Source organism: Meriones unguiculatus, chromosome 11, assembly GCF_030254825.1.
Source record: "Meriones unguiculatus strain TT.TT164.6M chromosome 11, Bangor_MerUng_6.1, whole genome shotgun sequence".
Classification (NCBI taxonomy): domain Eukaryota; kingdom Metazoa; phylum Chordata; class Mammalia; order Rodentia; family Muridae; genus Meriones; species Meriones unguiculatus.
Window position 1 is genome coordinate 48447932 of NC_083359.1, and position 23269 is coordinate 48471200.

The 23269-nt window shown below is 48.0% G+C and overlaps 1 long non-coding RNA gene and 1 pseudogene across 2 annotated transcripts; one reads left to right on the top strand and one right to left on the bottom strand.

The window, feature by feature from the left end:
* Window positions 1-1209: 1209 nt before the first annotated feature.
* Window positions 1210-23203, bottom strand: LOC132646479 (uncharacterized). Of its 2 annotated transcripts, none has more exons than XR_009584772.1 (3): window positions 23030-23203; window positions 18419-18523; window positions 1210-2862 (listed from the first exon to the last, which is right to left on the bottom strand). It is a non-coding gene; the product is annotated as an uncharacterized LOC132646479 (long non-coding RNA). The 2 variants fall into 2 exon arrangements; XR_009584773.1 differs by lacking the exon at window positions 23030-23203 and adding an exon at window positions 21145-21936.
* On the top strand, window positions 3366-4753 carry LOC110559014 (zinc finger CCCH domain-containing protein 15-like; annotated as a pseudogene).
* Window positions 23204-23269: the final 66 nt, after the last annotated feature.

Below are 23269 nucleotides of genomic sequence, written 5' to 3' on the forward strand. Positions count from 1 at the left end.
GTGACCACAACTGGCCACATCCCAGCCCCAAATGACTTCTAAGGACCCGCCAAACATTTCCCCAATCACTGATATTAAAATTTTAAATTTATATTTATTTATTTATTTATTTTGATTTCTTGAGACAGAGTTTCTCTGTTTTGCTCTGGCTGTCTTTGAGCTAGCTCTGTAGACCAGGCTGGTCTTGAACTCACAGAGATCCTCCTATCTCTGTGAGATTAAATGCAACCATCACCACCACCCTGCAATTTAATCTTAAAAACTAAGCAGAGAGAGCTTTGCATGAGGTTGGCTTTGTAACTTTACAGGAAGAAGACTGAGGCTCAAAGAGCCACCGTGACCTGTTCACCATCTCAAGTATGCGAAGTACAGGATGGAACTCTAACCAGATTAGCCAACTAGAGCCCATTCACTTTCCAGCCAGCACTCCAGAGGAGGCAGGAATAAGCCTGCTAGACAGAGAGGGGTCTTTGACAGGGCTTGGAGGTGGGCAAGATGTTGTTGGGCAGAGAAGGGGCCTAAAAGCACCATAGAAGCAGAGATAGCTGAAGCAAGGGCATGGGGTAAAAAGAGGGTGTGGCTGTGGTTACATGTGAAGAGCAGATGAGATTCTGAGCTTGCCTGTGTGTATGAGCAGGAGATGACTGTCAGGGTGACAAAGAAGGCTTTTGAAATGGGTAAACACCATTCCCTTCGTCTTTCCTGGTGCAGCCTTCCGAGTTAACTCAGCCCTCCATCTCCAAGCTGTCTGACAAATGATGTAAACAGTTCAGAACTGGATGCAATGAGAACAGGCTCAGCTAGGCAGTGGTGGCACACGCCTTCAATCCCAGCACTTGGGAGACAGAGGCAGGTGGATCTCTGTGAGTTTGAAGCCAGGAAAAGAGAGAGAGAGAGAGAGAGAGAGAGAGAGAGAGCGCTTATCCAAAGGCATGCATCTTCCAAGGATTAGCTTAGCATCTATCTTTGAATTCCTTTCAGCACTCTTTTTTTTTTTAAGATTTATTTATCCATTATGTTCAGTGTTCTGCCTGCATGTGTGCCTACTTGCCAGAAGAGGGCAGTAGATCTCACTATAGATGGTTTTGAGCCATCATGTTGTTGCTGGGAATCGAACTCAGGACCTTTGGAAGAGCAGCCAGTGCTCTTAACCTCTAAGCCATCTCTCCAGTCCCCCTTTCAGCACTCTTGATGGTTATTGTTGGAGTATCCTTTAATTAGTAAGAAAATCTTATTAGTCTTCAAAAACCATACACAGAATAAGCAAGCAAGCTTATGGTTGCAAGGCAGGCTTTACCCACCAGACTATCACCCAGACTCTGCCTTTGGCTTTTAGACAGGATCTCATGTAGCCTGGGCTGCTCTGAAGCTCACTATGTAGCCCAGGCTGGCACTGAACTCATGGCAAAGAGTATAGATGTATCTGTCTGTCTGTCTGAGGGGACTGCTCTCTGTAGCCAGCTAGACAGGCCCGTGATGGAAGGTGTGAGGCTAGGCTCATGAGTAGTGCTCAAGGATTGGGTTTTTATTTTGTTTGTTTTTGTCTCAAATGCCAGAGTGTCAGGAGTCCCCCACACCTTCAGCTACTGTATCAACATGTTTTTCACATATCCAATCCTCTGAGCTCATTTCATCCTCCTAACAACCCCGAGTGACGTGCATCTCGCGACCTCCAACAAGCAGAAGGATAGAAAAAGAACATAATAAGGATTTGAGCCCCAGCAGTCTGGCTTCCTCCATGGATCTCTGTGGTACTGGGTTTTGTGGGAACTCCAGACCTAGCTTGCTGGGACAGAGGTCTGTCTGTCTGAAGGACATCTTCATTTGGAGCAACTCCTTTGTCACCACGTAGAGCCGATGGCTTGGGACCATTGGTGTAACCAACTCCTCTCCAGCCAGCCTTGCACTGGGGGGTGGGGGTGGGGTGGCTGGCATGACTGTCTTCACACCATTATGGGACAACAGGGCAGACTTTCGTTAGCACTGGTTCTCCACCTTCCTAACACTGCAATAAGCTTCCTTAATAAGCTTCCTCACATTGTGGTGACCCCCCCAAACATAAAATTATTTTTGTTGCGACTTCATAATTGCAATTTTGCTTCTGTCATAAATCAAATGGTCTTAGGTGACTCCTATGAAAGGGTCATTTGACTCCCAAAGGGGTCTCCCAAAGCGGTTGAGAACTGCTGCTCTACAGGAAGCCAGTTTCTTCTTGTGTACTCACTGAATGGGAGGCCTTGGCCAGGCTCCCACATGGGGCATCCTACAGTTACATCCTCATCATAAAGCCATGTCACACAGGAAGCCTGAGGCTCAGAGATATTAAGCAGCTTGTCCAGTGTCATACAGCACAGCTGGAATCTAAGCCCAAGCCAACATCTTCCAGGTCCCAGCCAGACACAGGCTGCCTTCCCAGGCACTGTCATGCCAGCCAAGGCTTAGCAAAGGGAGACAAGAGGCTCTTGCTTTCTTCCTAGAGATGTGAACCATACCTGTTACAGGGTGCACAGTACCAGATCCACTCACACCCATGTCTCCAAGGTGAGTTTGGGGTCACCATGTCTTCCTGATGGGCTAAAACTGGTTTATATCTTGGCCTTCGTTCTTAAGGCCCTGGTCCCTACTCTCTCTACCACATACAAAGACCATATCAGTAGCTAGTGAAGTTAGAAAGAGATAGCTCTCTTCTCCTGCCTCAGAGAGCAGCACTTTCACCCAATGTGTGCAAGCTGGGACCAAGAAAGGAGCCTTACTCCTGTTTCTTGCCTCATCTCTTCCAAACGTCCACTGTGGCAGGGGGGAGTGCTGGCTGCCCCTCAGTATCCACTCCCTCTTCTTCCAAAGCAACAGAACCTCTGCAACCTAGTGAAAGACCAAAAGATAAGCAGCGATTGTTAACACTATGTAGAGTAGGCGCGGTATAGCAAGAGCTACCTCGCTGCATTCTTTCCCACCTTCCGGTTCCGGGTGGGTACGTGATTCGGCTCACAATCTGCCTTCCCGCCTTCCCTGTTCTGGGTACGTGACTTAACTACGGCTTTGTTCAAACCACCCAATCAGACCCCTGTAACTATGCTTCTGTAACCGCGCCTCCTGCTCCCGAGCCCTATAAAAACCCGTCACCCCAACCAAGAGGCGCGCAAGTCCTCCGATAGGCTTGGTCGCCCCAGGTACCCGTGTATCAAAATAAACCTCTTGCGGCTTGCATCCGAAGGCTGGTCTCGCTGTTCCTTGGGAAGCGGGGTCTCCCCGTCTAGATAGGCTCCTGGGAGTCTTTCACTAGCTAAGCATGCCACCCAGAACGAACACGACACGTCCAGCTTCCCTTGCAGCTAAGTGGGGACCAGATGATTAAATTCTGGCCAATGGAATACGAGCATAAGTGCACACAACTTTCTGGCTGTGCCCTTCATAGAAATGGTGGGTTCTTAGTGGTCACACTCAATTTTAATCCCAGCGCTTGGGAGGCAGAGGCAGGTGGAGCTCTGAGTTTGAGGCCAGCCTGTTCTACATACTGAGTTCCAGGACAGCCAGGGCTACACGGAGAAACCCTTCCTCAGGAAAAAAAAAAAAAAAGAGTAAGTTCTCCTAGGCTCAGGCAGGGGCAGCAAGAAGGCAGAGCAGAAAAAGATGAGTGAAGACAAAACTTCGGGCCTAAAGAACAAGAAGGAGCAAAGCAGCAGGAGCATGAAGGCTGTCACTCATCAAGTGACATGTCACTCATCAAGTGACCTGAGTCCAGTCAGGAGGCACAAAGTGGAGCTGGAAAGAAACTGAAGATAGGTGACAAGAAGAAAGAACTACAGAACTAAGGAGCAGTAGCTGTAGTAGCCGTGGGACACATCAGAGAAGGTGCAGACCCCAAATCTGTGGGCTGTGTGCATTCTTCAGACAGGGACAGTGCACTAGAGGGGCGAAATGTAAGTTCTCCATGACCTCACTTTGGAGAGAAAATGTCAAAAACAAAGTGTTTACATTGATGCAAGAGACAAATAACTTGAACAAGATACTGTGGATAATTGGAATGAGAAACAGCCGGAAGAAATGCTTTAAAAAAGGGCACAGTGAGGCAGAAAAGAAAAAAGCCCAAAACTCAAATAGTGAGAAGACATTTCCTTGAAGCTATTTAAAATAACCAGTATAACTGGTTTGGGTGTGTCCTGGAGGTGGGACAATTGCGTGTATTGCGAAAAGAAGAGCAATAAGAAGAGATTTCACAGAAAATATAACTGAAAGAGAGCAGTCTGCCTTAGGTCCAAATGCTACCAAAAGCACTCCAGGAAAAATGACAAGAGAAGACTGATGAACTTGAACACAATATGGAGAGAGGGAAAGCTGACTTCTAAGCAGGGAACACACTGCTGATCAGCGGTCATAAGACACTTGAAGTGTGTCCTGAGCTGGTCGGTGAAGATGATGCCTGTCACATTCAGGGAACAGGTAGCGATGAGGCTGGGTGTAAATGACACAGATGTGAGCCTGTACATTCCAAGCAATGTAGAAGAGACAGGCGTCCCTGTAGCCAGCCTTGAAAGACTCAGCACTTAGGCTTCAGATAAGGATGAAAACAAATTAAGTGATTCTGGAGGTTGGACTGAAAACAGGGAAAAAGTTATTTGGACAAGGACAATGAAGCAGGTAGAGGTGGAGGGTGGACAAGAAAATGGACAAAAAACAGAGTCAATGAATGTTGTTTCTGTTGATGAAAATCTGTCCAGTGGGAGAAAATCTGGATGAACTAAAAGAAGACTAAGCGCTTGATTTAGGAGAATGACAGCAAACAAGTCAGGGAGGGTTTGGTCAGCTCAGTATGATCAACATGGGCTGATACTGGCTTCATTCATCGTTTCACCGCCTAGAATCAACAGGATGCTTATTTCCCATGATGGTTCTGGGGAACTGTCCTCCAAAGAACAAACACTCTCCCTACACCCTCTCCTCTGACTACATCTCACGTGCTTAACCGCTTTTCCAGCTTTGGGTTTTCCAGGTTTTCACTGGGCATGTGTTATTTCCAGGAACAACAAATTCATACTTAAAATACTTTCCGTTGATCCGGGTTTTTAGTGAGGGGTTCCCTTTCCTTTGTATTTATATGTGTCAAAGCCTGCTGGAAAGGTGAGCGCTGTGCTTGAGAAAGGAAACCGCATGCGCAGATACAGTATGGTACATCTTTGGACAATTGGATGGACCCTGAGAATGGGACTTGATCAATCTGTCAGGGTCAGCCTCAGTGCCCTGCATTAAAGCTCTTTAAAGTTCTCCATACCCCCCCTTTTTTTTTTTTTTGCCAATAAAACTAAATAAAATGCATCACATACCCAACTCCAACTATGGGCCTTTTCAGAAAAGATTTTTTATGAAAAGTTTCTTGACAGCCCTAGCTTGGTACGTTAATTAAATATTTATTTATTTATTGATTGATTGATTGATTTTGTGGTTGGTGTCACAGAAGGCAAAGACTTACGTTCTGAGTACATGTTCTATAACCATGGAGTCCTGACAGTATTAACAATTGTTGTTTTCCCAGCACTTGGGAGGCAGAGGCAGGTGGATGCTTTTTGATGACAGCTTAGTCTACAAAAGCGAGTCCAGGAGAGCCAAGGCTCCACACAGAAAAGACAATTGTTATTTTTAATTTCCAAAAAGACAAAGTACTGTTACTTTAATTCCTAAATTGTTAGGTCATCAAGCTAATTAAGTGCCATTTACAATTAAACCAAAAGAAAAAGAAGAAAAAAAAATAAGTTTTTCCTGTTTCAAGTTTACTTGCAGGACAACCCAGCACCACTGAGCATTCTGGTGCAAACGGTCTCCAGCTCCCCCGGTCACTGAAGGGAGAGCCACTCCTTAGGGAAAATGGCTGGTTCTTTGTGGACCCAGAGCAGGGAGCTCCTGACTGCATTACAGAGCACAGTTCTGAGCACTGTGAAGGGTTGCCTCAGACTAGGAAAAGCACTTAAGCCCATTTTGTCTCCACCACAAGCATATGAAGAGGGTGTATGTCTACCCTGCTTTTATGGATGAAAAACCTGAGTCACTGGGTGACAACTAAGACAATTGCCCAGAGCCCTGCAGCTGGTGGCTGTGCTGGGATTGGAATCTGGGCAGTGTGCTTCTGAAGGCCTCTGAGCTACTTTTCACTAATGCTGGCCTTCATCAGCAAGACAGAAATGGAGAGCCCAGGAAACCCCCAAAACTCAGTGCCAGCCACTGAAAGCAGGTGCCCTACCCTACTTCAGTGTGTCTGCAGCAGGAGTTCAGAGGCCAGCCCTAGTGGGGACCCAGGTGTTTGGGATATGGATCCTTATCTTAGGCGGCTGCAGACAGAGCCCCACTACACCCACATTCCCTGCCAGTCACACATCGAGGCTTTGTTCTCCAAGACCACCCCTCAAGGAATCACTGGAAGGGGGCCTAAGTGGTCACCACTCCTCAGGGAGCTGCTGGAATGACAGCGAGGTGGCCACAAGCCCAACAACCTGTTGGAGCCCAGGGACCCACACGGTGGAAGGAGAGAACCAACTCCTGAAAGTTGCTCTTGGACCCCACATATATACATGGTGACGCTCACAATTTCCTAGTCAGCTCACCCAGATAAATACACTTAAAACATTAAAGACCACCCCTCAATACTAGGGATTGCCGTGTAGTTGCTGGGAACAGCCAAACAGGAATGGGAACCACTTCCCAGATAGGAATACTAAGGCTGGCTGAAACACCAAACTGCTGGAGCTTGTGTCTGTGCCCTTGGGGCATTTTGTCCCAGGTGGCTCAGACTCCTAGGGAGGGTGGGGTCTACAGCAGTGAGTCACTCCCATTTTGTGTGTGTCATCTCCCAGCTGCAGCTGGGAAGAGCAGGGGCAGAAGCTAGAAATAGTGATAGTCCTCTTCCCAGGGAAAGGAGAAGGGTGTCAGCTCCCTGGCACCTTGACGCCTCCCGCCCTCTGCCTGGTCCCACCGCAGCCTCTGACTTCTTCTTCCTTCAGGCCGTTTCATTCCTGGAGCCTGTCAACCTCTGTGCCAGGCCTCCATGAGTGGGCAGAATGCTGCTATTCCTATTTCTTCCCTCATTTCCCTCAGTCCACTTTCTACAAAAAATTGCAGGCAGAACCCAGACATGCTTTGAGCAAACAGGGCTTTTGACAAAATGGAAAGATGACTAATTTAGCTACTAGTGAGAATGCATGCACGTCCCTTTCTCCCGGTATAGCTTTCTTTCTGTCTTTGAAAATAATCAATACAATAATCAATGCCTGCCCCACATTCAAGGTCAAAGCTGGGACCTTGCTGGCTTCCACTGGGTCGCAAATCAATGACTATGGAAGGTCACACACTCTCTGCAAAGGCAAGGAACTAAAGTGGTGCGACTCATTCTAAATTAAAAGGTCTGTGAGAAACATACCAACCAAATACAAAATGGATTTTGTCTCTAAACTTGAACCAAGCAACCACCAAAACATATTTAGTAAGCCAGATACGTCAGACATCCAGTAACTGCAGCACTCCGATAATTCAAGGCCAGTCCAAGTTACATACCGTGAGATCTTGTACACCTCCCTCCCGGAAAAAGTTGCTTCACAGTTCACTGTGAAGAGACAGTTCTAGAACTTGAGCCAGTAGTGGCTTACTGATGCCAGTGAAGGGCATGGTGGGGGCTGGGCTCAGTGGCAAGCACACCTGCCAACAAGTCTGCCACACTGAGCTTGAGCCGTGGAATCCACAGAGTGGAAGGGAAGAACTGATTCTTAAAAACTGTCCTCTGACCTCAGGAAAGCTGTGGCACACACACACACACACACACACACACACACACACACACACACACACCTCTGCATGATATACACCCTCCCGAAATAAATCTAACTTTAAAAATGGTGCAGTCAGCGTGGTGGCACACACTTCTCATCGCAGCACTAAGGAAGCAGAGGCAGAAAGATCTCTGTGAGTTCCAGGTCAGCCTGAGCTACACAGTGGGGCCCTATGTCAAATAAATAACAGTAAAACCATGATGCCAGGTGGTAGTGGCACACGCCTTTAATCCCAGCACTTGGGAGGCAGAGGCAGGCAGGTCTTTGAGTTCAAGTCCAGCCTGGTCTACAGGGCAAGTTCCAGGACAGCCAGGGCTACATGGAGAAACCCTGTCTCAAAAACAAAACAACAAAACCATGATGGGCTCTGTCTCTCTCCCCAAACACTTCCACATTCTGTTGACTTTTGTGTATCTGACTTTTTTGGGTTACAGGTAGAAGCCAAGAAAACTCACTTCAGAGAAACTTAAAAAATGAAATATTTATTTTCTGTACTTGCAGGGAAGCAGCCACTTCAGGATCTGAACCGCATCCTCAAAGGGAGATTGTACAACATTTTCAAAGGAAGGTACACAAAGCAAGCAGGAGCAGAGTGGGCTGTTGCCTTGACCGATCATATTTTGACACCAGGGGTTGAACAAGGAAGCAAATGTGGAAGCCTGGACCTTATCCAGGTCACCTGGTTTCAGGACTTTTGACTCAGCTTTTTGCAGTCAGGTTTCCTCTTGGAATTTGGTCCAAAATTTAGCATGATAAGGGAACAAAGGAGTGGTCAAGATTTAAGTCAAGACAGGCAACTCATTTATGACTTGTGTGCCTCAGTTTAGATAACGGGGTAATGGCAACGTCTTTCTTGACTGATTAACAAATGTGATTAACTTGTAAAGAAGCAGGACGGGAGTTGGTTCTGGAGCCTTGTCCCTGTCGGAAAGACAGGTTGTTCCAGAGATGGCAGCTGTCTTCTAACAATGGGAGGAGGAGGACTTCGTGCTAACCTGCTGGTTCAAGCCCTGCCTGGGACATTTCCTTGCTTGTGACTGTTAGCAAACGCCCACTGCATGTCTCAGATTCCTCACCTATCAAATGAAGTCACAGTATTTGAGTGGAAATGAAGGAATTCAAACTTAGAACACGGCCTAATGTGTTCCAGGCATGACAGCTCTGGTCACCGCTACTGAGGTAACTTTTTGAAGTGGGGAGGTTGCATGGTTTGTTTCAACTTTCTATTTATCTGGGCAGATCTGGATTCTAGTGTTTTGGGAGAAGAATGTACAGTATCTGGGGGTGTTCCGGTATTGTTTTGGTTGTTTTGCAAAAGATAAACTTCAAATCACTTTTTTTTGTAGGTGTGGAGACGGGTCATCTCTATCTAGCCCATGACTTGAACTCTGAATAAGTCCCCTGCCTTAACCTCCTGAGTGCCACCACACTGGTGGTTCTGTTGTTGTTGTTGCTGCTGCTGCTGTTTGTGATAAAAAGTCTTAATATGCAGCTGTGACAGTCATCAATAGTCATCAGCCTGACACAGCCTAGAATCATGGGAGGGGAAAGCCTGAGGAGCTGCCTAGAGCAGATTGGCTGAAGGCCTGTCTGTGAGGGATTGTCTTGAGTGCTGATTGGTGTAGCAGGGCCCACCCCACTGTGGGCAGCCCCATCCCTAGGCAGGTGGTTCTGGGTTGTATAAGAAAGCAGGCTGAGCATGAGGCAAAAAGCACCACTTCTCAGTGCCTTTTTTAAGTTCTTGCTCCAAAATTCCTTAGTGATGGACTGTGACCTGTCAGAAATAAACTCTCCCCTCAGTTGCTTGAGTGTTTCATCACAGCAACAGAAAGGAAATGAGAACATTATCCCAGGTTCACCTAAAACTAATGATTTCTGTGGGTTTTCCTCCCAAGTGCTGGAGTTACAGCCTCCTCACTCCACTCCACTCAGGGTGTTTAGTGGGCTTATTTAGATGTGGTACACATCCCTGATAAGTCACCATAGGAAGCGTACGGCTTGGTGGATCCTCAGCACATCCATGGAGTTGGTGACTGTGACTACAGGGAAGTTTGGGACTGTTACCCACACTCAGGACATGCTTAGAGAGGCCCCAGGGGACTATTTCAAACCTGCTTATGGCTTCCCATGACAAAGATATCTTACATGGGGACTGCTGACTTTCCACTGCTCCACTAGGTTTGGTTGACAGTCAGCCGGGAGCTGTCACCAGCACCGTAAAGGCACCAGCTGGCCCAGCTTCTAAACACTTCATTTACAGAAGTCATGTGAAGTGTATCTTTAGGCAGTGGCACCCACGGGCCTCACTGTGTTCCTCTCAGATCAATGATAACCTGTCAGCTTACTGTCCTCTTTCCTCCTCCAGAGGGAGGAAACATTGGATGCATGTATACAGCTGGGTGAAGGGACCCTCACAGATAGGCCATGGAACAAAAGGCAGCAAAGGAAAGGACATGAGAATAGTTCTAGGGTGTCTGGCTCAGCCACAGGTGCTGAACCAGAGCAGGTAGGACAGAGACTAATGAGCCCCCGGAGCCCCTCCCACTCTTGTGAGGTATAACAAGGTCCAGAAAACTTTTGGGGTACAGCTGAGCAGGGCCCACTCTGCTTCCTAAGCCCTGTGGTTTCAGCTCACTTGATCTGGGCCTGGTCCCCTGGTCGGTAGAGCACACTTGCAGTGCCCGGCTACAATAGGAGGGCTGTGAGGGTCTGCTGACCCACATCCCCTCACCACAGAGTGGGTACACAGTCGGTAGCAAGCTCACTGATGAACTTTTTGAAATGCAAGTCCTCTGGGCTGTCACCCATAGGGAAACTCCAGCTCAGAATCACCTGACCCTGAAAAGAAAGGCCCTTATCAGGGGAAAGGATGAAGCAAGGCAGTGTGGGTCAGGGGCTTCCTGGCTGTAGGGAGAGGAAAGACTCTGGTAGCAGAGGGAAAGAACACAGTTCCCAATCTGGAAACTCTAGACCAGTTTCCCTAGGGCTCTCCTCACTCACGGGCCTGGCCTGCTGTAAGTCCCCTTCTCCAACCACTTCTCCATATGTTTAGTTTCCAAATTACCTCCAACCCTTTTGCACTGCTGGTTCCTTCACTTGGAATGTTTCGAGACCGCCTTCTTGGCATTTGTTAGATCTGAGGGTTTGTGCCTAGAGGGTCCCTCCCTGATCTTTCTAATGCAGTCTTCAGGCACTGCCACTTCATAATCGCTTTATTCCTCTCAGAGATGGTATCATGTCTTTCCCCTTCCATGGCAGCCATGGTGACTGGTATCTCTCTCTCCAGGACTTGACATATGCCTCCTAGCTGGCTGGGTGATTTAATTGGGGCCAGGCTGTGTATGGGCTAGCCTTATTTGGAGGAGGCCTCACAAGGGTCTAGGGGTTTTGATGGTCCCTCAGGGACTGCAAGGCAGGGCAGGTCACCGTCCAGGAGGGAGCTTGATGTTTTCTGTAATGTTTTCTTGTGCCCATACTCGCTATCCCCAGCTCCTGGGTTAAGCTGCATCTGGGTGAGCTGGTTCTTGCCTGGGCACTTCTCAAGACAGGAGTAATAGGATGGGTGAGTCCTGTGATGGCAGGAGGCTAAAGGTGAAGATGCACAGCAGAGATGGATAAGCCAGAGACCCAGGGCCTACAGAAGGTGAGGCCTCGTGTCCTGTCTCACCCAGACAGGCAGGGGCTTATTCCCCTTATCCAGTGCTCAGAACCCTGGCTGTCACAGTGCCTTCTGGAAGAACTCCCCAAAGGTCCAATAGTCCAGTCACACCATAGAAAGGGCTATGCCTCTCATGGCATTCATGGGCGTGGTCAGGCCAGACTGTTAAACACCAATCAGCAATTACTAAACACCAACTCTGGACATCACAGAGACAGGTAAACAGCCTCTCATCCTTCTGAGACTGAGGCTAGGTGGGGTCCTGTTTGTTCTTTCCTTCCCCTGGTCCTGTCTGTCTGGGGCCTGTATCCATTCATTTGCTTCTGATAAACATTTACAAAGAATCTACTGTCCCTGGTTGCCCAGACAGAACTCACAGGTTTCAGAGTCTGGTGGGGACCACCGGGTAAGATAAAGCCTGGCTGGGCACTTAAAAATGTGGGGGAAGGGAGGGTGTGCACATGCTTCCAGGGCGGAGCCTTGAATGGAAGGGAGGAATTGGTGGCCAAGATAGCATCCCAGGCCTAGGAAGAGATCATGTAAGGGTTGGGATACTGGAGAACATAGCAGCTAGAGGAGGCATGGCTGCAGGGGAGGGTAAGACAGAGGACATCAGGGAGATGGCACTGCTCACTCCTCTCCCTCAGGAATCAGAGCCGCAATAAAGACAGGCTTGGGTGGACAGGCGCTGGCAACTCTGAAATAAGCTCTGGGGCTTCACTCTACCCAAGCTTCAGCCCGTCTTATTTTCCTGTGTGGTGTATGAATATGGTCATGTGTGTGCACATGCATGTGGAAGCCTGAAGTCAACAGGGGATGTCTATCACTCTCTACCTTGTTTTGAGACAGGATCTCTCACTGAAGCCAAACCTCACCAGTTCAGCAAGACTAGCTGGCCAATGAGCCCCAGGGACCCTCCTGTCTCGGCCACCACGTTTGGATGCTTACATGAGTGACACACACTTTACTGGCTGTGTTCTCACCCCTCACACCCTGCCAGTCTTATTCTGGGCACCACCCAGGCAGGGCTCTAAGCAATTACCCTGTCTGCCAGCTCCCCAAGCCCACGCATGCTACACATGGTAAAACTAAGGCTCAGAAACTGGGCTGAAGCAGTGTCTTCTGCAACCCACCTAGGCAGGTGGCCTCAGGCCCAGGCGGCTACTTGATAACTTCAGGGCCTTTCGGGGCACAGAGGGAAGCCCCAGCATTGCACGTATGTGGTCTGGTGACCTGGGGGCCAGATGAAGCAGGCAGTTCTATGACCCCATGAGGCTACTGACAGTCACCTGGTTGTCTGTCACCTGGGCAAACAGAGTGCAAGGAACCTGGCAGTGGCAGGGCACCGGTCACTGCGCACAGGAGCATCAGGCGGGAGTGCACTATCTCAGCTCACAGGCGCCCCGGCCAGCAGGAAGGGGCAGACACTTCCAGACACTTCACTTCTGGAAGCTCTTTCTGCCTGAGGTGGGAGCCTGCCAGACTCCAAAACTGCAGGACCCTGTCCCCACCCTTATCCCCCCAAACAGCCCAGAGCCAGTGCTGATTGAGGACACTCTTAGCTCTGCCTGCCTAGCTTAGCTCTTTTTCCAGGAATTTTCCTTAATTATTTAATTTCCTATTATTTTATGATTCCACATATTCTCTTATACATATATGTATATAACAGATTTATAACATAAAAGATCACTACTTCTAGCATATACTGAATATAAATTAAACACATTATGCTAATGTATTCCAGTACATATTAATATCATACACTATAATACTGTATATTAGTCTTTCTTATGACAAGAAGATCTCTCGCAGACCCAACCATTTGCTGGTACAAAAACCCTGAGCTTGCCATTTCTCTGTAGTTAGTAGTTTTCAGCATCTACTTGTTCACAAATGCCTTCTGTATTCCTCAATTGCTTTTCAGGGAGAGCACAGAGCCATGAGGGTGGCACATAGGTGCCAAACACCAGCTTCTATTATTCTAGCTCAATGTGGTGTGTCTTTATCTGTTTCAAATGATCCATTAAAATCTGAGATTCAGGGACTGAAGAGATGGCTGAGTGGTTTAGAGACATTTCCACTCTTCCAGAAAACCTGAGTCTGGTTCCCATTGTCCATTGGCAGCTCATAATCACTTGTAACTTCAGCGCCAGGAAATCTGATGCCCTCTTCTGGCCTCCGTAAGCACCTGCACATATGTGGTGCACGCATGCACACATGCACACACACAGACACGCTCTCACGTGCCCACACAAACAAAATTAAAATATTTTGTAAAAATACAAGATCTAGGGACATCAAGATGACCACGGGAGCACCAGAAGGGCACTTGCTGCCAAACATAGGCGCTGACTTCTATCCCGGGGACCCACATGCTGGAAAAAGAACCAACTCCTGGAAATTGTCCTCTGCCCTCCATACAAGCGGGATGTGCTTGCCTCCCCAACACACAAACAAACAGAAATGTAAATATAGGTACATATATACGTATATGTTTTTTAATTAAATTTTTATTTTTTTTTACATTAATTACATTTTATTCGCTTTCATATATATGTTTAAAGAGAAAAACGGACCTGCAGGATGGCTCAGTGAGTAAGGCCTGCCTCAGGCCTCTTGCCCTCAGCCCTGAGGTTCAGACTCTCACCACTGTGCCCAGCTTTCACGCGCATGCCAGGCATTCAGACTTGGGCTCTAATGCTTGTGCAGCAGACCCTGGCTGAGCCGTCTCCCCAGGCTCCTGATGGTGGGACTAGATCCCAGGGTTTTTATCCATGCTAAACGCCCATTCTACCATGGAGCTACACCCTGGTATTCTGAATGAGAGGTTATGTTCTTTTTCATACTATATTTGCTTGTAAAGTTGCCAAAACAAAGGATCACAGACTGGTTGGCTTAATCAATAGAAAATTATTTTCTCCAGCTTTAGGCATTGGAAGTCCAAATCTGAGGTGTGGGCAAGACCCTATCTTCAGACAGAGCTTCTGTCTCTAAAAAAGAAGGTGGAAAGCAATGTAAAAAGACACTGGGTATTAACCTCTGGTCTTCACAGGTGTGTGCACACACATCCACACACAGACACTACACATGTACAAAAATAATTTTTATATTGTTTGCATGTATGACTTTTGATACGTTAAAGAAAATACACTATTAAAACATGTTTCACCTGTATTTTCATTTTATTCTTAATTTATTATTAATGTGTGCATGTATATATATGATATGTGTGTATGCAGGTACGTGTGCCATGGAACAGTGGAGGTCAGAGGACAACTTTAGGAGTTAACTCCTTCAACACTGGGATTTGGCAGACAGATTCAGACTGGCAAAACTGCATGGAAAATGCTTTTGTTGTTATTATACCAGCTGTGTTGCAGGTTCTTGTTTCCTTTAAAGCGTTTTTTTACACTTACTATTTGTTTGCATGTTGGGGAGGCAAGCACATGCCGCTCTCCTGGTATGGAGGGCAGAAGACAACTTTCAGGAGCTGGTTATCTCTGTCCACACTGTGGGCCCCTGGGGTGGAAGCCAGCTGACCATGTTTAAGAGCAAGTGCCTTTACCCTCTGAGCTACCACACCCGGCTTCTTTTCCCTTTTAACAGGGCTCTGGGAAATGTGAGTGTTCATGGGAGGCACCCATCACATTTCTAAATATGCCTGGTTTATCAAGTGCTTGGCACAAAACATCCCTGACACCTGTCAGTAGAGAGGCAGAGGCAGGTGGCTCTCTGGGAGTTCAAGGTCAGCCTGGTCTACAGAGCGAGTTCCAGCCACAGGGCTATGCAGTGATATATGTGTGTGTGTGTGTGTGTGTGTGTGTGTGTATGAGCTGAGGGCTGAGGATGTAGCACAGCACTAGCGTGCCTCCCTAGCCTCTTCAGGATACCACTCCAGCTCTACCACTGAAATAAATAAAGAGATAACGAGGGAAGAAGGGGAGATGGAGGGAGTGAAGGAGGCAGAGAGCTGGGCCTGGTGGAGGATGCCTGTAGTCGTCTCAGCACTAAGAGGCTGAGACAGGAGGATAGAGAGCTTGAGGCCATCTTGGGCTCCTGTCTCCAAATCAGCTCATTAGCTAATAAGATATTTTTTGTAATTCTCGTCATTTAAAAGATTAAGAGACTATCTTTGGGAAATAACTGCAGGACAGGAATGCTATATTCTCTTTGATTTCAATATGAATTTGATTATATCCAATTTAGAAAGCTCTGAAATAAAATAAAATTAAACACACTCACTGTAATGACTTATTATGTTAAAACAAAATGACAGCCCACCCATAGACTTAAAAGTCACCTGTCACAGGTCTGAGCATAATGGCCACCAAGTAGCCTTGGTTGTATGCGTCAGCTTGAGCACTGAGGGTGCCAACAGCAGAGGTGATACTCTTCCAAGCTCTAGGCATCTTTGGGGAGACAGTTCTGGTCTCTCAGTCCCCAAGCAAGCTCCTTCCCCAGGATGAACAAGCTGCCAAGCAGCCCAGGAACAGCATGGCAATGTCTATGGCTTCGTATTTCTGTTCCTGATTCTCCTGTAAACTTCAGGGCTTTGCTTTGCCTGGCTTAGTACTGCCATATTATAAAACTATGGGGCGTTTCAAACCTACCCAAGACACGGGAACTAGAAGCCTCCACACACTGCCCGCCCCTGACCCCAGCAATCAGTGTGCGGCCAGTCATTCTGCTTTACACATTCTTTGCTGCTTATTTTGAAGTAAGTCTCTGAGAGCGTTTCACTTCAAATATAAATATTTGAACAGATGTCTCTTAAAAGGCCTGTCTTTAAAAGGAAATTTAATTGCATGTGTATGTGTGCTTGCTTGCATGTATGTATGTATGTGCACCCCCATGCATGCCTGGTGCCTGCACAGACCAGAAGAAGACAGTAGGTCCTCTGGAACTGGAGCCACCACGTGGGTGCTGGGGACGAAAGTCTTCTACAGGATCAGTGGGTGTTCTTTTTAACTGCTGAGCCACCTCTCCACCCCTCCAAAGAGCGACCCCAACTGAAGCCTCTACTCTCCACAGATGCCACCTGCTTCTGTGCAGGAGGGTGCCGATGGACTTGCCCCTGTACCTGCTTCAGAAGCAGCGTGCCGATATGGCTTTTGCAAGAAGGCTGTGCCCTGCTGGCTGTCACCTGGCTGTGGGAAGTATGTCCAGGGCTGCACACTAGACAAGTGCAGGTGCTGCACGTGCTGTCCGCAGGTCCATGTCTTACATGGGGATACATGAAAACCTGGAGTTTTTATCTTTACAACTCTGAACCTTTCTCTAAACCTCTTTCTTTGGTACTTTAGTTGATACTGAAAGTCACTGACTTGGTTAGCTACAAAAGAATTGTGTGTATGTGTGTGTGCTGGCTAGTTTTATGTATGTCAAATTGATACAAGCTACAGTCCTTTGAGACTTCAATTAAGAAAATGTTTCCATAGGATTGGGACTGTAGGCAAGCCCATAAGGTATTTACTTACTTACTGATTGACATGGGAGAGCTCGGTCCATTGTGGATGGGGCCATCCCTGGGCTGGTGGTTCTAGATTCTATAATAATGCAGGCTGAGTAAGACACGAGGCACAAGCCAGCAGACAGCACCCTTCCATGGCCTCTGCATCAGCTCCTCCCTCCAGGTTCCTGCCCTGCTTGAGTTCTTGGCTCGACTTCTTTTGCTGGTGAGCTGTGATGTGTGCTGCATAAATCCTCTCCTCCCTGAGTTACTTTGGTCATGGTGTTTCATCACAGCAACAGTAACCCTGGCCAGATAGTGGCTGTGACAGTACACGCCTTTAATCCCAGCACTTGAGAGGCAGAGGCAGGCTGATTTCTGAGTTTGAGACCAAACTCAGATCCACAGAGTGAGTTCCAGAACAGCCAGGGCTACACAGAGAAACCCTGTCTCAAAAAACAAACAAACAAAAAGTAACCCTGAATAAGACAGTATGTACATAAACATATATGTGTCTACACATATATGCACACATGTATACACACACACACACACACATACTCAGTATCCAAATGAACTCATTGGCATATATTTTGTTTCTCAACTCTCTTTAACATATATTTCGGAATATTTCAGAAGCTTCCCTTACCCCTCCAATATCCACCATATTGCTCATATATCTACTCTCAATACATAGGAGGAAGAGGCAGGAGTTCTCTGTGAGTTCAGGGCTATATTGGTCTATATAGGGAGTTCCAGGCCAGCCTGGGATACACAAAGAGACTTTGTTTCAGAAAGGAGGAAGAAGAGGAAGAGGAAGAAGAAGAAGAAGAAGAAGAAGAAGAGGAAGAGGAAGAGGAAGAGGAAGAGGAAGAGGAAGAAGAAGAAGAAGAAGAAGAAGAAGAAGAAGAAGAAGAAGAAGAAGAAGAAGAAGAAGGGGATGGAGAGAGACGGGGTTCGGTAGTTAAGGGCACTGACTGCTCTTCCAGGGGACCCGAGTTCAAATCTCAGCACCCACATAGCAGTTCACAACTGTCTGTAACTGCAAAGATCTGACACTTTCACATAGACCTATATGTAGGCAAAACACCACTGAGCATAAAATAAAGGTAAAAGACGAGGAGGAAAAAGGCAGAACTTCTCAGGGGCTGGGGAGATAGCTCCGTGGGTAAATCAGTTGCTGTGCAGATGTGAGGACAGGGGTTTGAGGCCCCAGGTGGGTGTGAACAGGACACAGAAACTGTGAGAGACCCTGCCTCAATACAGAAGGTGGAGCACAACAGAGGAAGACACTTGACGTCAACCTCAGGCCTCCATTTGCATGTGTACACGCATTACTTGTGCATGCACACCACACACACACACACACACACACACACACATACACACGCATTTCCTTTGCCTATGTAATTTGGTGCCTCACTTCTAACGAACAGAATGAGGTGGAGATGATTGACAGGGTCACAAAAGGCATTCTTGTGTTCTGTGGGGATTACCTACCGGGAAGTTGGCCACCAAGTTGTCAAGACAGGGAAGCAGGCCTGAGATAGGTGCTCGCAGCAAAGATCGGGGGCCCCTTGCCCACAGCTCAACAATCAAGCCACCCTGCAAAATGTAAGGGCATGTGTCACCAGAAATGTTGACACATGCTTATAATCAAAACACTCTGGGCATAGAGGCAGAAGGGTCAGAAGTTCAAGGCTAGCCTTGGTTACATGAGAGCATGTCTTTAAAAAAAAAAAAAAAAGAGCCTCCTGTGACCAAGCTCAACACAGCTACTCCAGGTTCGTGTGTACAGTATGTCTAAAGCTCTCAGCAAGCTAGGAAAGATATTTACACTTTATAGATAAGAAAATTCCAGTTCAGAGAAGGTAATTAATGCCCCAAGGCTTCGTGGCTGGCAAATGACAATTCTGGGCTCCTATGCAGCTCCAGTTCTCCTGTTAGTGTGTCTTCACTGGTCCTGCCACGTTGACTCCACCCGTCTTCACCATCTATTCCTTCTCTGCTGGAAGCTCTCAGGCTTGGATCCAGAGAACAGATTTTCTGTCCTACAAAAGCCCTGAGATGGGCCTGGGGAAACAGCTCTTCATGGATCTCAAAGCAACCTCAGAGCAACCATGGTGGCTGTGGATGGTGCATGACTGAGTGTGGCATTAGTTCTTCCTGGTTGAGCTGTGAGCAACAGCTCACATAGGGCACAGATAGCTCAGATAGGGCACAGAACACATAATTCCATCCAAGTCTAGTTGAACCAGTCAGTTTATTTGGTTTACTGATGGAAATGTGGCTGAGGAGTTACTTTAAGAGCAGGTAATCATGGTCCCAAACAGTTGCATTACAGAAAAGTCTCAGAGCAACATGGATGATGTCTTTCCTGTGGCTGCTCAGCTGGGATCCCTTTTCACACAACCTTTCATCTTCGATACACAGTAGCTCAGTGGTTCTCAACCTTCCTAAAGCTGTCACCCTTTAATAATACAGTTTCTCATGTATGGTGACTCCCAACCATAATATTACTTTCCTTGCTACTTCATGATCGTAATTTTGCTACTGCCATGAATTATAATGTAATTATCTGATATGCAGAAAGGTCTTATATGACCCCTATAAAAGAATCATTCAACAACCCCCAAGAGGTTGCAACCCAGAGAGTGAGAAGCTCTGTTGTAGTGCCTCAGGAATAGCTGGGGCAGAACTGTACACTCCTGGGAGGGAGGAGCAGGACAGAGTGGATGGTATCACAGATGAGGGTCTAATCCATCCCTTCCATCCATAAAAGGCCATGGGCCCCTTCTTGAGGGTCTCTCATGGATAGTAACAATTCCTCGGATAAAGGCGGCAATGGCAGCCTGGCACAGTGGCGCACCCCTGTAATTCCAAGCACTGGTGGAGGCAGAGGCGGGTGGATCTCTGTGAGTTTGAGGCCAGCGTGGTCTACAGAGTGAATCCAAGACAGCCAAGGCTACACAGAGAAACCCTGTCTCAAAAACAAAACAATACAAAATACAAAATAATAGTAATGAATGTGTTACTATCAAAACTGGAAAGGAAATATCTGGCTCGTAAAGCAAAGGGAAATGAGACATAACTGCATAGAAAACAACACATCGTAGCTCAGGAGTGCCAGCTGCCTCAGAAGGGCAAGCAAGCCTCCTAGCTGTAAGAGGCTATACCAGCCACAAATATAACAATAAAGCCATTCAGCAGCCACTGAGGCCTCCACTCCCTGAAAGAGAAGGGGAACTTTCTGTGTTCGACCTAGCCTCACTCTGTAGAATTCAGCAGTTCCCATCGCTGGACGGGAAACTCCCCTATGGCCAACTAATTTTTACTTTGTTTTTAGGCCTAAGCCCCTCCTGGGAACCCTGGGAAGCAGCTGACAGGCTCAGCGTGGTGGCTATGCAGGAAGGCCCAGCTGTTGGCTGTCTCCTCTGAGGCTAGCTGAAGCCTCTCTACTCCCAGCCCCAGCAAGCCTCTTCTTGTCCCAGTGCCTCTGGCACTCTGGGGAAGTGGGCAGAGAGCCAGACTGGCCCCACAACAGGCCCAGCTGGGCCCCAGCAAGCCCTTAATTATCTTTCTTGTTAATGAAAACCTGAGAGCCTCCAGCCAGTCGCATTGGGAAGACCCTGGGCCAGATGTCACCGCGGAGGAAGAAGGGGTTCAGAGAGAGGAAACAGGTTGCCGGAGGAGAATAAGACTTCCTGCCTGTCTGTGGGGGAGAGAAAGCTAGGGCACAGGGCAAGAAGTTAGGGTCACACTTACAAGTGCAGGGCTCCCAGCTGGCTGTGTGGGCTGAACCACAGGTGAAATGCCTTGCTGCCTCTGTCACCTTCAGTAACTGACTTAGCCCCTGACTACTCAAAGTGTGGTTCCCACATGATCAACACCTCCTGGGAGTTCATAAGAAAAGCAGAATCTCAGCCAGGCGGTGGTGATGCACACCTTTAGTTCCAACACTTGGGAGGCAGAGGGGGGCAGATCTCTGTGAGTTCGAGGCCAGCCTGGTCTACAGAGTGAGTTCCAGGGCAGCAGGACTACACAGTGAGACCTTGTCTCAAAAAGCCAAAAAACAAATAAACAAAACAAAAAAGGCAGAATCTCAGGTTCAAACTAAGGAAAATCTGCACTGTGACACTCTCCTGGTGACTTGGAGGCACTGGGCTGTAAGTGTCCCGCTTTCTCTTCTGTGAAATGGGGACTCCACTTTGGTAAATACTACCTACCTGCTTCCCACTTTTTCTTTTTTGAAGCAGGGTCTCATGTAGCCCAGGCTGGCTTCAAACTTATGTAGCTGAGGATGACTCCTGAATCTCCTGCCTCCACCTCCCAAATGGGATTCCAGGTGTGTGCTGCTGCTGCGTCCTCTTCAGTAGTGCTGGGGATGAAACCCGGGCTTCCTGCATGCTAGGCAAGTATTGTACTAGCCACAGCCCTAGCCTGTCACTTTTCACATTTCATGTCTGTTACTGCCCCTGTTAGTGAAGCATTCTGGGAGACTGCCAGCCTTTTTCACTATCTCCAGCACTGAGCTGCAATGAGAGGATGAGGAAGCCCAGGCTCAGAGAGGTACCATCACTGGCCCAAGATCCAAATGAGGTCTGAGTCTTCTCTAAACCTAGCTTGTTACTAAGATGACCGGTGAGCAGATAGGAATTCTTCCCCTGGGTCCATTACTTGAAGTGTTCCCAACTCTGTGAGGCCTTGCTGTTGTTCCCATCTTCCGGGTGAGGAAAAGTGAGGCACGGAGAGGTTAGGTGAGTCCTCCAGATGACTAGATTGGAAGTAGGGAGGACCAAGTCATGTCTGTGTTATACTCCTTACCTCTCACCATGTCCTTTCCTCCATCATGTCCCTGCCTCCCTGTCAGCCCCAGACTTCTGAACCTACTTCTTCCAAGCCTAGACCACTAATGAGCTCTTGGCCACCTGAGGCCAAAACCACAGATACTGTGCTGGTGTGGGGGAAGAGCCTGTTTCCTTCCAGCCTGCACTCCCAGCCATGGTTCACCCGGTTCATGGGGCAGGGGCTCTGAGGACAGCCATGGGGAGATCTGTGAACAGGAGCCATTCAGAGACATTTGGTTCTGGCCTATAGGGTGCTGGCCTAGAGCTCTGCTTCCTTTTGCCTCTCTCTATGCCCCATTCTTGCTCTAACCCAGCTCATCTCCTCAGCCTGGTCCTTTAGCAGAACTACTATGTACTAACTTTCTATAGACTCATAGGTGAATGGCAGGGGCTTAGTCCTGAAACAGAGACCAAAAGGTAATGAGATATCCTTGGAAAACACAACTTTCCAATGGACAGGGGAGGCCACTGCGTGGGCAAATGGAGGCCTCCAGATCTGAAAAATGATGTGGAAAAATGTTTAAGATAAAAGAAATGGCATGGGCCAAAGATGGAAGGTAGGAAACAGCTTGGTGCCTTGGATGGAGGGGAAAACCCTCAGCAGAGCATGGGTGGAGGCAGGAGGTTGCCACACCTCAGCTTTGTGTGCAGGACCTTTTGCTTGAGTCTGAGAATGAGTGAGCAGTTCCTAGCTTCCCGGCACCCAGACAAATCCCGCCTGATCTGCCCGGATCAAGTTGTCCTCTCCTGTCTTCCCTCTTGAGACGCTTGGGGGTTCCAGGTGGCCACTGTGGGGAGTCCTGTCCTGTCGCTGGACTCTCTTCTTGGGAGCCATCACTACACCAACTATTGCCTCTGTGTTTTTAGACAGTTATGTCTGGTTTCTAATCCTACCTCCACGAGAGCACATCGGTAGTATTTGAACCTTTGGAGCGTTGGTATCCTCATGTCAAATGGGATGATACATTTTTATTTGGTGTGTTTGGACTGAACAGAGTACGGCTCTTGGTGAAGGCTCAACTAAAGCTATGTTAAAATAACGCACCTGGAGTCCGCAGTTCTGAGGACTGGGACCTTGTTTGGCTCGTGGCTGACAGCGCAGCTAGGTAACATGATCGGTGCAAATGGGTGGGTGGATGGATGAATGACGATGGAATTAAAAAAAAAAAAAAAAAAAAAAAAAGAACGCCCAGCTCCATTCCAAAGCAATGTCATTCAACTCTGCCGGTGCCTGCAATCTCCGGGCGGCGTGCCACACTCTTACCTGCTGTGCGCTTCAGTTTCCCCTCTGGCGTTGGGCAAGGACGACCCTCGCAGAAAGAGGAGCAGGCCCAGTACTGCCAGCACCCAATAAGCAAGCTAGGAGCCCGGCCGCCCACCCGCCCTGTCCCGGGCTCCCGGAGTCCCCAGCAGGGTAACACCACCCTCTTTACTTACACTCCCCCTCCTTCCAGACTGCGAGCAGCCCCGCCCCGAGAGCACGTGACCCCACCCGTCCCACCCC